At 54.3% G+C, this 14539-nt stretch overlaps 1 pseudogene; it reads left to right on the forward strand.

The window, feature by feature from the left end:
• The window catches only part of LOC148594213 (antigen WC1.1-like), a 382286-nt pseudogene extending 367965 nt beyond the window's left edge, over positions 1-14321 (forward strand).
• Positions 14322-14539: the final 218 nt, after the last annotated feature.

A 14539-nucleotide genomic window follows, 5' to 3' on the forward strand; every position in this document is an offset into this window, starting at 1 on the left:
TGCTACACAACTACTTGTATTCATTCCCCTTTTTACGGTGTCTGCTCTGTCTCATCTGATACCCTCAATTGTGTCGAATGCTGGACAAGGACTGGCTCCCTAACAGTATCTCTGTAATAAAGTGATTTCTATCAGTACAGTGCGTGAAAGCTGGGCTTTTCCTCCAAAGCTGGTGTCAAGAATAGGCTCAAGGACTTGCACCCCTCAAGGGCCTGCTGCACAGGATTCTCCATGGGTTCAGCAACACAGAGCTCAGAATCATGTAATGATCTTTGAGAGACCAAGGGCTGGTTTGGGAATTCACCTATCAGAGTCCAAGGATAGTGGAGATGCTCAATGGTCATGGATTTACACAATGAGCATCCTTGGAAATGCTCTGCAGTCCAGGTGCCCTGGACTGTGCAGTCATCTGCAGTCCCCCGGAGGGATTAGAGGTCGTGATACCCATTTGGTTGGGTCTGACTCCTACCCCCTGTCATAGGGGCAGTGAAATGTCACCCTTAGCCACTTTATTTTTCCACCTCACCACCTCCATACACTTCCCAGCTCTGGATCTCTCTGTACTGGCCATTCGGTACTCAGTGGTGCCTCCAGCACTGAACCCCCTTGTCTACAGCATGAGGAACAAGGAGCTCAAGGAGGCACTGAGGAAACTTCCTCAATGGGTACAATGTCAGTGCCAAAAACTGTCCTGTGTGCAGTCACTTGTCATTCCCATGTACCTGGCATGAAACATGTGCTCTTCATTTATTTCTTTCTGAATTCTTACTCTTACCTTCCTGATAAAATAATAATAAATAATTATTTAAAATACAATACAACAATACAGCAGGAACAAAAGGCTGACTAGGGAAAACACGGGCCTGCTGCTAAATGGGCTAAGAGCCCTGGTGAGAGAGGACACAGAAAAGGCCGCTTTTGCCTCAGGCTTTAGTGCTAATAGTGACCCTCAGGAATCCTAGGCCCTGGAGACCATGGAGAAATGGAGAAAGGAAGACTTTCCCTTGCTGGAGGAGGATCTGAGTAGGGCTCCCTTCAGCAAACTGGACACCCACAAAACCATGGGCTCTGAGGGGACTCTCTTGCACTGTTCAGTGCACACGTCTGACAGAGCTCCATGAACTGGAGAAATTGAGTCCCACCATTTACACAGTTTGTACTTCAGGCCCTTGGCAAGTGACCTTTACGCATCAGAGACTCTCTGAGCACCCCCTAATAGATTAAAAAAGGGGTTCACATTGTAATACTGCATTTTTTCACTGCATCTTGCACTGCTTTCATGCCTCCTGATGGTTAGCTTGCTTCCCTTTACCCCTTCTCTGTTTGTCACACTGCAGCATTGCATGTGTCACGATCACATCTCAAAGTGCACAAGTGGCAATTTCTCCTCTGGTGTTATTCCTGTGTTTCACACCTCAGACCACTTCACCTGCCACCTGCATGGTCAAAGTGACAACTGGGAATAGAAGAAGCTGAGCGCAAGGAAGGACCTTGCTCTACCTTGCTTGGTCTTGTTACGGTCATTGCCTGGTTCAGGCTGGGCTGCTTTTTCTTGGAGGGCAGCAAGAGAAGAGGCATCTTTCCCTTCTTTTAAAAGTCATCAGGCAATAATTTGCATCCTGCTTGTAACACAAACTTGCTACTCAGGGCCATAAGGGCAGGGGCCTTGGGGCATGCAAAGGAGCACAATGAGAAAGAAGAGCACCGGCACAGCTCTGGGGCAGTCGGCACATGGGGAGACGGAAAGAACCAGACACCACTGGAAAGAATGGTCTTATTTCACTATTAATATTAAGGCAGTACAGAATAATATATTTAACAAAATAAGCTTATTACACACTCAGGTTTAGCAACAGACAAAATAGGCAAGGTAATGCACCTAACCATTACTATATGAGAAAGAGAATAGTGATTAAAAGATACATCACCAATTGCCAAAATATGTTACTGTCATACAGATCCACAGTCACAGGGGAGTCCCTGTTGTGGCGAGGATTTGGAGAACCTACCTGGCAACTGGGAGGTCTTATGTGGTGCATCCACCCGTGAGGTCTCCAAAATCGCAGCAAGAGTGTCCATCTTTTATAGAGCCAAATCAGCAAATCATGATAACTTGCATTTCGTTTGTGAGTGGTAACATCTGATGTGGCCTACTTTCCCTATCATGTGGGATGGGGATCTGGTCAGAGCCCAGGCCTCGGATGGGTGGATTCCCTTCAAGGTCAAAAACAGTCGCACGAGAGCCTAAAAAAACTACAGTTTAATAAGCCTCCGTGCAAGCTGGCATGAGCAATTCTACAGGTGAGTGTTGTGCACTGCAAAGGCAGTGCCGTATTCATCTCTAAGTCAACCCTGACTCGGGCCTGTCATTCAGGCCCTGGCACTTCAGTTCCTCACGTTCCACTCTGTCGTGACACACAAGGTTATATTCGTCCCCACATAGTGGGGCTGCCAAAAGATTTCCTTGGTCATGGGAAGCAGCATGAAAAGAGGAAACAGGGGCAAAATACAGCTTGGGAAGCTCAGATTGGGCAATAGGACGAAGAAATATCACTTGAAGGGTAGAGTAGTGGTGCTACAGGGCACCCAGAGTGAGTCTGTCACCACCAATGGCTTTGTGTTTCAAGAAACAGTGACTGAGGATGGAAAAGCTCTCAATGAAGGGAAGGATAACCTCTTGTGAGAACTTGCTGGGGAAGCAGTTTGGGTGTCTATAGTCTGCAGGGACACAGGAGCAGGTCTAGGATGACCTGTGGTAGAGATGGCCAAGGGCACTGCCAAGGCCCCAACAGAATGGAGGTCTTTATCCTCTTCACTATGGCTGTTGTGTCTGTCACCAAGGTATATCCCGAATCCTCTGGACTTATTTGCCTCCTTTATCCTTCTGGGGACACTGGGAGGTGTCGTGTGCTTGTCCTGCACTCAGCATTGCACACCCTCACCCAAACACTGATGCCAGAGAGGATGTGGGCAACACATGGAGGAAAGGATCTCCCTTCCCAGGGTTTCTCTGCCCATGCTTGGCCATTTTCCTTGACAAAACACATCAAGGGTGTATTCAGCATCAGAGCCACATGAGTATTTTCTCTACCTAACTATTACCAGTGATTATATTTTTTACCTTTAATCAGCCCCTGGTGAGTTGTTGTAGTTAATGGCCTCAGTGGGATCCATTAATGCTCTACAAAACTTTAGGGTTTCCTTCTGACTTTGACTTCTTCACTGATTTCTTCAATCTCCTTTCAATAGCTGCAATTCATGGACTCAGCTCCAAGTAGTGCATGGAGTTCATTAAAAAGCAAAAAGCCCTGATAAACCAGGACTCTCCCTACAATTTCCTTCAAGTGTCCATGGCTAAATGGAGAGGTTTTGAGAGTTTAGTATGAAAGCTGAAGACAACAATCATATATAAGTATTTCATGTTTTCTATTATTATTCTAAAGAATAGGTGACAGCACACCATCCAATTCATAGCCATTCAGAGTGACTCCTAATGAAGGCAGCACATGTAGGAAAAGCAGTGTCCCAGAGATCAGGCACTGTATGCACAATCTTCCTCCCCAGCTCCCCAGCACTACCAGTTCCCTCATCAGCCTCTTGGGAATTTAAATCACTCATGTTGAAAGCTAGCCTTAGTCCACCTAAGTCTGGCACTCAATGTTATAGCTCACCTGCCCCAATTCTCACCTGCTTTACTTAGACAACTGGCTGCCAACAGGCACAGGGGGATCTTCTTTTAGTTGCAAAGAAACAAACAACAACAACAACAACAACAAAAACAGAGTATAGTTTCATGGAAAATAATGACACTCTTTGAATATATGCTAAGTCCATACAACCCATACATATAGTAAGGACTTGGCTAATGGGGCAGACTACAGAGAGACAGAGCGAGCTTTAACCTCCCTAAAGGGCAAACCAGCCGCTGGGTCTCTGAGTGAACAGAGTATCAGGAGGAGTCACAATGTGTCCAGATACTGCCCTAAGGGGATGTTAGAAATTGTCACGTTAAACAGGACATGTGGGAATGGGAGACTTAGGTAGATGCACAGGAGACAGGGGAGAGAATGTGCCAAGACACTCAGCATGCAGAGCTGGGCTCACAGCATCACTGATGAGCTGCCACAGACTGAATAAGCAACCCAAAGAAGTCCTTCCTTGGGCAGTGATTTGGAAAGCCACATCTGTAACAGGGTTCCAGGGAGATGGGGGTTTTCTTCTTTAAGATGGTCCGGAGGACTATGCAGAGATGAAGGAGAGCACGAAGGGAGGTTGCAGGGATATTCGCCAGCTTCATCAGCTGCAGAGCAGGGAGCTGGCCATCTCACAAACTGCTGATGGAGTCAAATGAGATGGGGACTGATGAGTGAGATGGGGACTGCTGGATCAACACCCGCAGCCTGGACCTCAGTTCTTGTTCCCAGTGATCCTGCTGCTCTCCACCAAGGCTCCCAGCTTCGGGAGCTCCTTCCCGAGGTGTCACACAGAAACTGTCACTGCAAAGACCTCTGTGGATCCTGAGCTGTGGCAGTGGTTGCTCAGGGCTGGAGGCTGCCGCAGGAGTCCTGCCTGAGGGTCCCACCTTGCTTGAGGACAATGTGGCAGCCAGGACTCCTGGGGCTGGGCTTCCCCTGTTAGGTCCGGTTTTCAAATCGACAGAGGCAAACACCATCGATATTTTGTGCTTTTAATAATAGGAGAAAGATAATAAGTATTACCAGCTAGCTAGGGTCCGGGCTTTCCCATGCAGGGGTCACACCACGGACCCCGACTATTTCGGTCGTCCCACTTTTATACCGGTTTAACCCCAAAAATGTTCCCCCCTCCCGTTTCTCTGTTCTACTTTCATGTTAATGTTATCTAATGTTATGTGATCTCGAAGGGAAGGGCTCTGGAGCGGACGCTCGTCCCGGAGCTCCTTGTCTAGAGGCGAACAACAGAGCGAGAGGCAGCCCCAGCGCCGACCCCCGTGCGGGCAGTGCTGAGCTCCCGGCCAGAGGCGGCTCTGACTCAGCGGGGGCGGAGCCGGCAGGGCAGGCGGGAATTTAAAAGCTGTGAAACTGCCTTTTTGGCTCAGATCTCGAAGGGAAGGGCTCTGGAGCGGACGCTCGTCCCGGAGCTCCTTGTCTAGAGGCGAACAACAGAGCGAGAGGCAGCCCCAGCGCCGACCCCCGTGCGGGCAGTGCTGAGCTCCTGGCCAGAGGCGGCTCTGACTCAGCGGGGGCGGAGCCGGCAGGGCAGGCGGGAAATTAAAAGCTGCCCCCAGGGAGCGCGGCGAACAGAGCGTGGCGCGCCAGGGAGGGCGTGGCGCGGCAGTTAGCGCGGCAGTTTGCGCAGGGAGGAGGTGCGGGCAGGGGTCAGGGAGTAGGGGTCAGGTAAAGACATGGTCTCCACTCGGCAGAGAGCTTCCGCCAGGAAGACTGTGGCGACCCAGACTGAACCGCCACAGAAACATGCAGCGGTCCAGGCTTCTGGCTGCGGGGAATGCCTGGGCCTCTCCATGTTACCGGGGAGTGGCGAAAGCACAGCCTGCCTTAGGTGTGAGCAGGTGGATGACCTGCTCAGCCTGGTGGCGGAGCTAAAGGAGGAGGTAGAACGGCTGAGGGCCATCAGGGAATGCGAAAGGGAAATCGACTGGTGGAGCTGCATCCTGCAGTCTTCCCAGGAAAGCTACCCTGAGAACTCCCCAATTCAGTCAGAAAGTCCAGTGCCCTCTTGCCCTAGGGTAGAGGGGGTGGACTTAACATTATCCAGGGACGACCAACAATGGAAACGGGTCCCCACTCGAGGTGGCAGAAGATCCCCTCCACAGCCCACCTCACCTCCACCGGTGACCACGTTCAACAGGTACGAGGCCCTGGAACATGTGAATCAGATAGAGGAGGCCTTGAACCAAGGCCCGTCTAAGGGGATCTCTACAGAGGGGCAGTCTAATCCATGCAGTAAGGCTGCTCCCCCTAAAGTGAAAAGGAGCACCCGGAAGAAGCGGCGGGTGATCGTCGTGGGTGACTCCACGCTGCAGGGCACGGAGGCACCGATATGTAGACCGGACCCCTCATCCAGAGAGGTCTGCTGCTTGCCTGGGGCCAAAATAAAGGATATCACAGAAAGGCTCCCAAGAATTGTTCAGGAGTCGGACTATTATCCTCTACTATTGATTCATGTGGGTGCTAATGATGCCATGGGGAAAATGAGGGACGTCAAGCAAGACTTCAGAGCCCTAGGGATGGCCATCAAAGGTACAGGTGCCCAGGTGGTGTTCTCCTCCATTCTGCCAGCGAGGGGAATGGACTCAAGGAGGAGAAGGCGGATATGGCAGCTTAACAACTGGCTGCGCCGCTGGACCTGGCAACAGGGTTTCGGCTTCTACGACCATGGGTCTCTGTTTGATGACCAACAGCTAGTGGGGAACGATGGTACTCATCTTAGCAAGAGGGGCACACGTCTCTTTGCAAAAAGGCTGGCCAACCTGGTTAGGAGGGCTTTAAACTAGGCAAGAAGGGGGAAGGGGAGTGGCACACTGACACGACAAGCAGTACCGCACAGCCCAGGTCAGATGGCGCCCAGCGGGAGTATGGTAGTGGGGAAGTGAGGATAGGAAATGATCACAGAGGGTCCTCTTTCACCCCTCCTGGGAAACCTGTGGCCTCTGTTGCTTCCCTGAAATGCCTGTATACCAATGCGCGAAGCATGGGGAATAAGCAGGATGAACTGGAGATCTGTGTGCGGTCCCAGCGTCATGATCTCATCGGAATCACAGAGACGTGGTGGGATAGCTCGCACGACTGGAGCGCTGCCATGGAAGGCTATGTGCTCTTTAGGAAGGACAGGCTGGGAAGGCGAGGTGGTGGAGTTGCTCTTTATGTGAGAGAGCAACTGGAATGCATGGAGCTCAACCTGGGAGTCGAGGATGAGCGAGTTGAGAGCTTGTGGGTAAGGATTAGAGGGCAGGCTAATGTGGGAGACACTGTGGTGGGTGTCTGCTACAGGCCACCTGGCCAAGACGAGGAGGTTGATGAGGCCTTCTATAGGCAGCTGGATGTTGCCTCACGGTCACAGGCCCTGGTTCTCATGGGGGACTTCAACTACCCCGACATCAACTGGGAGGACAACACAGCCAGGCATAAGCAGTCCTGGAGGTTCCTGCAGAGTGTCGACGATAACTTTTTGACGCAGGTTGTGGAGGAGCCGACGAGGAGGGGTGGGCTACTGGACCTCGTGCTATCAAATAGGGAGGGCCTAGTAGGAGATGTTAAGGTGGGGGGTAGCCTCGGCTGCAGTGACCATGAGTTGGTGGAGTTCAGGATTCAACGAGGAGGAGGCAGGGCTGTAAGTAGCCTTGCGACGATGGACTTCAGGAGGGCCAACTTTAGCCTCTTCAGAGACCTCCTCGGTAGAATCCCATGGGCTAGTGCTCTAGAAGGCAGGGGGGCCCAAGAGAGCTGGTTAGTTTTCAAGCGGCACTTCCTCCACGTCCAGCAACAGTGCATCCCTGTGTGTAGGAAGGCAGGCAGAGGGGGCAGGAGACCTGCGTGGATGAGCCGGGAGCTTGTGGCAATGCTCAAGCAGAAGAAGGCGGTGTACAGAATGTGGAAAAAAGGACAGGCCCCCTGGGAGAAATACAGGAACGTAGTCAGGGAGTGCAGAGATGCGACAAGGAAAGCTAAGGCACGTCTGGAAGGCAAGCTGGCAAGGGACGTTAAAAATGACAAAAAAAAAAATCTTCAAACACATTAACAGCAAAAGGAAGATCGGGGAAAACGTGGGTCCACTGGAGGACGGGATGGGCACCTTGGTTACAAATAACACAGAAAAAGCAGAGTTGCTCAATGCCTTCTTTGCTTCGGTGTTTACCAAGGGCAGCCCTTTAGAGCCCCAGGCCCTAGAGGCAAGAGAAGAAGCGGGTGGAGAGGAAGACTTGCCCTGGGTAGAGGAAGGTTGGGTCAGAGAGCACCTAAGGAACCTCGATACCCACAAATCCATGGGCCCTGATGGGATGCACCCCAGAGTGCTGCGTGAGCTGGCAGATGCCATAGCTAAGCCGCTCTCCATCATCTTTGAAAGATCCTGGAGAACCGGGGAGGTGCCGGAAGACTGGAAGAAGGCCAATGTCACGCCAGTCTTCAAAAAAGGCAAGAAGGAGGACCCAGGCAACTACAGGCCAGTCAGCCTCACCTCCGTCCCCGGAAAAGTGATGGAACGGCTCATACTGGCTGTTGTCTCCAGGCACATGGAGGACAAGAAGGTGCTCAAGAGTAGTCAGCATGGATTCACCAAGGGAAAATCTTGCCTGACTAACCTGATAGCCTTCTATGATGAAATGACCGGCTGGATAGACGAGGGGAGAGCGGTGGATGTCATCTATCTCGACTTCACCAAGGCTTTTGACACCGTCCCTCACAACATCCTCCTGGGCAAGCTCCGGAAGTGTGGGATAGATGAGTGCACAGTGAGGTGGATTAGGAACTGGCTGGATGGCAGGGCCCAGAGAGTGGTGATCAGCGGTGCAGAGTCTAGTTGGAGGCCTGTGGCTAGTGGGGTCCCCCAGGGGTCAGTCCTTGGTCCAGTCCTGTTCAATTTATTCATCAATGACCTGGATGAAGGCACAGAGTGCTCCCTCAGCAAGTTTGCTGATGATACCAAACTGGGAGGAGTAGCCGATACCCCAGAGGGCTGTGCTGCCATCCAGAGGGACCTGGACAGACTGGACAACTGGGCGGTGAAAAACCTCATGCAATTCAACAAGGCCAAGTGCAAGGTCCTGCACCTGGGGAGGAATAACCCCAGACACCAGTACAGGCTGGGGACCGAGCTTGTGGAGAGCAGCTCTGCGGAGAAAGACCTGGGTGTCATGGTGGACAACAAGTTGACCATGAGGCAGCAGTGTGCCCTCGTGGCCAAAAAGGCCAATGGGATCCTGGGCTGCATTAAGAAGAGCATCTCTAGCAGGTCGAGGGAGGTGATCCTGCCCCTCTACTCAGCCCTGGTGAGGCCGCATCTGGAGTATTGTGTCCAGTTCTGGGCTCCACAGTACAAGAGGGATGTGGAGCTGCTGGAGAGAGTCCAGTGCAGGGCCACAAGGATGATCAGGGGCCTGGAACATCTGCCCTATGAGGAGAGGCTGAGGGAGCTGGGCCTGTTCAGCCTGGAGAAGAGAAGGCTGAGAGGGGACCTGAGCAGTGTCTATAAGTACCTCAAGGGAGGCAGTGAGGAGGATGGTACTGACCTCTTTTCAGTGGTAGCCTCTGATAGAACTAGAGGAAATGGCCAAAAACTAAAGCATCAAAAGTTCCACAGAAACTTAAGGAAAAATTTATTGGCAGTGAGGGTGACAGAGCACTGGAACAGGCTGCCCAGAGAGGTTGTGGAGTCTCGTTCTCTGGAGATCTTCAAACCCCGCTTGGACGCAGTCCTGTGTCACATGCTCTAGGTGACCCTGTGTGTACAAGGGGATTGGACTAGATGACCTCTAAAAGTCCCTTCCAACCTTAAGCATTCTGTGATTCTTAGAATAAACCTCCCTATTCATGGATGCCATAGAATGCCCTAAGGAATTCTTGTTGTGTTTATCTCTGCTCACTCCAGGACCAGCTTGTTCCCCCCAGCTTTGTGTTTTTCCTTCCAGAGTTTGTGGCCTTGAGGCTGGAGAACAGTGATGGCTGCTCTGGGCGCCTGCAGGTTTTCTACAACGGGTCATGGGGGAGTGTTTGCTCCAACTCGATGACTTCGAGCACCGTGTCTCTGGTGTGCAAACAGTTGGGCTGTGGAGATGGAGGAATCCTTGAAACAGACCTGCCATATAGGAAGGTATCTGGCCATACATGGCTGGATCATGTTGAGTGTGGGAAGAGGAACAGTTCCTTTTGGCAGTGCCCCTCTGATCCCTGGAACCCACAGTCCTGTGATGACCAACGAGAAGAGACCCACATCACCAGCAATGGTAATGCTGGAGCCACGTGGGCGCAAAGCTCACAGCAGGTCTTGCTCCCTGTTCAGCAAGGCACAATGTTGAGAAGGGGTCTGGAGTGGCTTTTACTTTGCATATGAGATCATTCTGCTGTCAGTGACACAAATACAACATATCCATGAGCAGTAGCTGCCTTGAGCTACCCCCATGGCCAAGGAGGGGAAGAGGCACATGCAGCCTCCACCTCACCTTGGTGATCTCCTCTACCACACCTTGGACACCTCTTGGAGGTGCCTGTTGATCTCTTTTGTGAATAGATGGGGCCCAGACAATTACCTTTTAGCTTGGGAAGTCCATGCAGAGCATTCCACTCATGGTCGTGGTTTGCTGAGGGAATGGGGAGAGAGAACGCGGTGCTGGTGGCTCAAGGTTATGTAGGAACCAGGCCGTGCCCGGGCAGTGCTGGCACCAGAGCTCGGAAACAGCCTCCCCCTGGGGACATGCTCCTGCTCCTCTGCTAACCAGGAAACCTCTTGGGGTCAGCAGCCAGGGTAACCCTGGAGTTCAGCACTGTTACACACTGCATTATCAGGGGGGTTCACCTTTGTCCACGAGCAGGGGGAGGTGCTGGGAGGTTCAAGCACAGCTCAGTCCTGATCCTGTCCACATGACCCCCATAAAGCAGCCCCTTCCTTCACTGTAGCGTTTCCTTCTACAGGGAGACGACCAGAAACCCCTCCAGCCCTAGCGGCAGAGTGCCCCAACTCTACGAGCTGCACAGGTAACTGCTGCTCCCTGTGCCCTTCTCACCTGGCCAGGCCCTCCCAACCACCCCAATGACACGGAGGGTTCTGTGTTTTCCAGAGATGGAGAAGATTCGTGTCGTGGGAGGAGAGGACGGCTGCTCGGGCAGAGTGGAGGTTTGGCACCGCGGCGCCTGGGGGACGGTGTGTGACGACTCCTGGGACATGAAGGATGCTGAGGTGGCCTGCAGTCAGCTGGGCTGCGGCCCTGCCGTGTCTGCCCTGGGGGAGGCTGCGTTTGGGGAGGGGACGGGTCCCATCTGGCTGCAGCAAGTGAAGTGCAGAGGGACAGAGCGGTCTCTCTGGGACTGCAATGTGCAGTGCGGCAACAGCGGTGCCTGCCAGCACAAGGAGGATGCTGCTGTGAATTGCTCTGGTGAGTGGCAGTGCTTGGTCCCCTTGTTTGGGGACATGTTATCCCAGCTGGGCCCCCACAGGGCCCCAGACTCCAGAATAGGGATGTCCCTGCAGAGGTTGGGTGCCTGGTGCCAGGTGGGGAGCAGATGTTACGGGGCAGGGTGTCCTCATGCCCTTTCCTGTGGGGTTCTGCAGCCCCCTGAATGCCTGTCCTGGGCTGTCCATGCTGTCCTCCCCATGGCCCAGAGCAGAGAGCCCAGGGCCTGTCATGGGCACCCAGGGAAGGACTGTTCTGATGGCACTTGGAGGGGACATGCACAGGCACAGCCACATCTCTCTCCCTGCTCTGCAGCTGCACCCAGGATGACAACAGCAGCCCCGCGAGCAGGTAACCTGCCCTCCTCCCTGGGTTGGGTCTCCCTGGGGCCAGGCTGTGACCTGCAGCCCAAAGGAAGGGGCCCTGTGCTGGGGTGCAGGGCCTCAGAGAGGAGGCCCAGGGGTGGGAGCGTTTGGCTTTGTGGAGGGATGTGAGTCACCCAGCAGTGTGAGAGCTGCCCCACAAACCAGCACAGGGTCCCCCAGCCCTGCCATGTGCAATGGTTCGGGACTGGGGTGTCCCTGGGCCCCAATGTGCCCCAGGTGAGGGCCTGCCTCGTCCATGTCACTGCCCATGCAGATCCCACCCAGAGGCGTGTGAGGGAAAGCGGAGGAGTCTCCGTGCCTGTTGTCATCTGCATCATCCTGGGGGCCCTGCTCTGCCTGCTCCTGGCCCTCCTGGCAGGGCAAGTGCAAAGAGCCAGGGCTCAACGCAGAGGTGGGTCCTTCCCCAGTGGTACCAGGGTGGACAATGCCTCTTGACAGCCCTGTGGGGGCTGTGGGGTGTGTGTGAGGGCACAGAGGGGCTGGGGTGGGGTGCTGCCTCCTGCCTTATTCCCTGTTCCTTCACTGTTTGTGGGACACCTGCAAGCAGGAGCTGTGGGAGTGCTGATGCAGGAGGAGGTGGTGATGGAGGAGGTGAGAAAAGGCAGCGAGGGGCTGGGGGAGATGGGAGCAGCAGGAGACATCCAGGGACGCTGCTGGCTGTGCTCTGGACAGTGCTAGGGGGAGGCTGTGGGGCAGGAGCGGTGCCAAGAGGAGCTCAGGGCAGGGAGTCTCTCAGAGTGGGAGTCGGTCCCTGGGCTGCTCCCTCTGTCCTGCCCTGTTCTCCCATGTCAGGGCAGGATCATTTTATGGACCAGTCTGGCAGAGAGTGAGAAGCTCCCTGGGGAGAGGAGCTATGGGAGCTGCTCCCTGGTCAGAGCAGGGACTGACTTGGAGCTGAAAGGGACATTGGGGTCTGTGTCTGAAAAGAGAGCATGAGGTTACATTGCCCCAGGCCATCTCCACGGGGGCGTTGCTGTCACTGGGGATCTGACTGTGCCTGGGCAGAGCAGTGGGTCTGGGCTGTGGGGTCAGTGCTCATCTGGCTAAGGTGGAAGGGCTGAGTGCCCACATCGGGGTCCTTCTCCTCTCTCCATGTGCCTGTGCTGATCTTGCCCATATCCTCAGCCTCCAGGAGGTCTCTGGAGCCCTTCTCTGAGGCCGTGTACCAGGAGATCGACTACAGCCAAGTGTGGGAGAAGCAGGCGAGGTTCGGTCCTCCAGGTCTGTGCGGTCGGTTCTGGGACAGAGCACATGGCAGGGCCCTTTCCACTGGCCCTAACCCACGATGGGACCATTGTAGCCCTCGGGCCAGTTGTCTCCTCAGTGCTGGGATCACGGGTTCCTTCAGGAGAGCAGCCCAGTGCTGGGCTCAGGTGAGGAGCTTCCTCCCGACCTGCTCTGCCCATCCCAGCCCGGGGGCACAGCTTCTCCCTGCCTGTCCTGCTGCCCCCATCAGTTGTACCTGTCGGGTAAAGGAAGGGGGTGGCCAGGGCGGCTCTGAAAGGCCCTTGGAGATGGGATTTTTCCCATGGGAGCAGGGCAAGCCCTGGGCTGTCCTCCCCATGCAGTCCCTGCTAGGTGGGTCCCCATCCCCAGCAGGGCTGACAATTGACAGGGTCAGCAGGGCTCATCCCGATAACACTCGCTGCTCCTCTTGCCAGGTTCCTCTTCAGAGGGCTCCCTGACCAAGCTGCAGCTCGAGCCCAGGGACAGTGAGGAACATCCTGGGTCAGCACCAGGTAACGGGCAGGGAGGCAGGGGAAGGGTTGGTCTCTCCTCCCCATAGCTGTGTCACTGAGTGTCACCATTGGGATGGGGAGGAATTGCCTTCAGGAATGACTCTGGAGTCATGCAGTGTAGGCAAGCATTGGACATGCCCCATTGAGCTGGGTGCCTGAATGGGGCCTTTTTGGGCTCAACTTGTCCCTGCCTCCATCAGGCTCTGAGTTTGTCCCAGGGAATCCCTAGCCCCGGTACAGACTCCAGCTCTGCTATCCCTGTGGCAGGGGGAGAGGGCACCCTGCTGCCTCACACACACTCCCATAACCCTGGATCCAGGATTCTGGACCTTCTGTGGCCCTGCCAACACCCGTGTCTCTGCCCTGTGTTCCTTCATGTCCTTCTTTCCTCTGCTCTGTGGGAGGGCTCCTGTCATCACCAGCTCCTCTCTTGATTCAGAGGTCCCTGTCCTGCCCACAGGTGACCCAGCGGATGGCTATGACGATGCCAGAGAAGTATCTGACCCTAGGGAGGATCTTGTTCCTGGCCAGCAAGACTGGGAAGTGCCCAGGGAAGCAGAGGATGGTGAATGGCTTGAGGAGGCACAGAGAGGTGAGGGGGGAAATGCAGCTGCTGGCTCCTGGGGTGCTGTCCCCAGTGCCAGGAGAGTGGCAGCAGCCTGAGAGCCCGGCCTCCCGGCATGGGGAGGGTACCTACCTCAGGAGTTTTCCTGGTGAGGAGACGGGGGTGGGATTAGGGGACTGAAGGTCTCAGGCAGTGAGAGACAGGGAGGAAGGGGATTCAGCCCAGGAGGGGCATGTGTGTGGGGCAGACTGCAATGCACTGGCCTTGCTGCTTCCAGTGGGGAATGTGCGCTGCTGGGGGTATGATGGAGCCCCCAGGGCAATCAGAGCAGCCCCATCCTTTCCTTTCGCAGACACAGCGTATGATGATGCTGAAGGAGCATCCCTGGCACATCCTCATGAGGACACCAAGGCTGTGAGACTGGTGCCAGACTGTCCGTGAACCCAGGTCTGAGAGAGCCCATCACTGCCATGAGGTTGGGTGCAGCTGGGACAGAAGAGAGGTCTGTGCAGCTTGGAGAGTCATGAGTGACAAAGGCTGCTCTCCCTTCTGCCACTAGTAGCAGAAAGAGCTGGACATTGCCTCTCTCATCTTTTCTCTACTTTTATCCCATGCATTGCTATTTGTTCTTATTAAAACCATGTGGGAGTTTGACCCAGAGATTGTGTTTCCCTCCCCAGGTGTTGGATGTCTCCCCAAAGCTGATCAGGGAAGGTGAAGCAGCACAAACCAGCAGTGGGTAAGG

This window comes from Tinamus guttatus, unplaced genomic scaffold (genome assembly GCF_059628265.1).
Source record: "Tinamus guttatus ecotype Peru unplaced genomic scaffold, ASM5962826v1 Tinamus_guttatus_pri_ptg000282l, whole genome shotgun sequence".
Taxonomy (NCBI): domain Eukaryota; kingdom Metazoa; phylum Chordata; class Aves; order Tinamiformes; family Tinamidae; genus Tinamus; species Tinamus guttatus.